The 2,084-nt window shown below is 41.2% G+C and overlaps 1 long non-coding RNA gene across 1 annotated transcript; it reads left to right on the top strand.

Annotated features, from left to right (window-relative positions):
* The first annotated feature begins 470 nt into the window (after positions 1-470).
* On the top strand, positions 471-1,524 carry LOC120518160. Its single transcript, XR_005631188.1, has 3 exons — positions 471-541; positions 827-1,020; positions 1,487-1,524. It is a non-coding gene; the product is annotated as an uncharacterized LOC120518160 (long non-coding RNA).
* The last annotated feature ends 560 nt before the right edge of the window (positions 1,525-2,084 follow it).

Genomic DNA, 2,084 nt, shown 5'->3' with positions numbered 1-2,084 from the left:
CTTTAACTATGTTTATAAATCATGGGTAGTGTTTAAGGGGTGGAAAGGATAACCCAAAGAATGCACTATGTTACTAAAATAAATGCCCAATAAAAAGAGTACTTTTTACTCAACCTTTCTAAAGCCACAACTACTGTAACAATGTTAAAACTCAATAAAAAATTATAATTAAATCAATCCTATCCTAAGAAACTTTCCCTTGCATGTCACTTATCCTTACAACAAACTGAGAAAATTTCAGTGTGACTTCAATTATGGATTAGTTTACTGTTTCAAATAATAGCTGCTACAGATCCTCAGTAGTCAGTCCAAGCTATTAAAATATCCACACAGTTGCATGTGTCTTTGTGGCCCCTGCATATGCCTGAATGGGCTGCCTGTACAAACAGCAGTTCTGCAGTTTCAGCAAAACTTAATCACATGTCACATGCACCGCTGTTACAAAATATTTGATTAATAAGAAAGACTTTGTGATACAGTAGATTTAAAATGAAAAACACACTTTCGAAACAGTTCAACCAATCCCAGAATGTCCCCAAATGTAAGTTTATGTATATATAACCTAACTTATTTATAAAACAAGAAGGCAATGTACTTATTTTGCCACAAATATTGTTAATGATACTTCTGTTCATTTTAGACAGATCAATGTAAGTGAGACTTAATTTATATTGTAACTTTATATTGTGATAATATTGTAACTTTCCTCTGGCCCTTCAGCTTAAATGTTAAACTCTACCCATTTTATAAATGTGTATTTATATTCTGTATCTTTCCAAATGTATTAGATTCTAACTTACAAAGAGCACATTTTTCAAAATTTTAGGAGGGGTGAGAGTACCGAAGAATTTTATAAAACAATGGATCCAAACGACATCAAGAAAATGTTTGAACAGTTGATAAGTGCATAACAGGAAGAGGCAGAGCGACAGAATGCAAGGGATACTCATTATCAGACCTGGTTATTCCACTTCAGAGTTGCAGTGGTCCAGAGATTATCCTGATAACATTGAGAACAAGGTAGGCAATAATTCTGGACAGGACGTCCGTTTGTCACAGCGCTCAACAGTTTCTAATCAGAGTAAAGCATCAAGTCAATGAAACTTCTGGGCTATTGATCTGGTCGGTTAAGTAGCAGAGGGGGTTGTTAATCAGTTTCAGCTGGTTTGATGTTAATGAAATTAACAACAGGTGCACTAGAGGGGCAGCAATGAGATGACCCCCAAAACAGGAATGGTTTAACAGGTGAAGGCCACTGACGCTTTTACCTCCTCATCTTTTCTGACTGTTTTTACACTAGTTTTGCATTTGGCTACGGTCAGTGTCATTACTGGTAGCATGAGGGATACCTGGACCCTACAGAGGTTGCACAGGTAGTCCAACTTCTCCAGGTTGGCACATCAATATGTGCCATTACCAGAAGGTTTGCTGTGTCATTGAGAGGCTTTCAGTTTTCTTGCTCATTCTTTCTCTCTTTCTTTCCTAGATCACGAAGCGGAAGCGGAAGTAGAAGCAGACAATGGCCGACAGTGCCGTCGTCGTCGAAGAACTCCAGGCACTCGGCAAACAGATTCAGAAACTCCTGTCCAGACGAAGGTACCTCAGAGACTTGAAGGTTCGGCTGCTATATAAACCATCCTCGACATTTGAAGTCGACGTAACATCAACCCCACCTCGTGCCACTCAATTCCAAGGGCAAGTAAGCTTCACCCCCGTGCCTCGTAGGAGCAACGACAACGCCGATTAAGACCTCGGTGGGTTTCAGCTATGCAGGCGGGGGTTCAAGGCTAGAACACCTCCATCGCCACAGGCGAGCAACCAATCCAGAACCGGTTCTACCCTCTCCGCGTCCCCAGTTTGCCTTCAACCCCGGGTGATGTAATCGTGGTAGGTGATTCGATTGTACGAAACCTCAATATCACATGCCCTAATCGAAAATCTTTTGTTTCTTGTTTTCCCGGTACACGAGTCCGAGATGTGATGAGACGGGCGCCGACCATCTACGAGAAGCACAAGAGGGCAGTTGGATCCATTATTTTACACGGCATAAGGCACCGACAGTCGGAGGTTCTCAAGGCTGACTT

This window comes from Polypterus senegalus, chromosome 17 (genome assembly GCF_016835505.1).
Source record: "Polypterus senegalus isolate Bchr_013 chromosome 17, ASM1683550v1, whole genome shotgun sequence".
Classification (NCBI taxonomy): domain Eukaryota; kingdom Metazoa; phylum Chordata; class Cladistia; order Polypteriformes; family Polypteridae; genus Polypterus; species Polypterus senegalus.
This window is presented reverse-complemented; position numbering and strand designations above follow the sequence as displayed.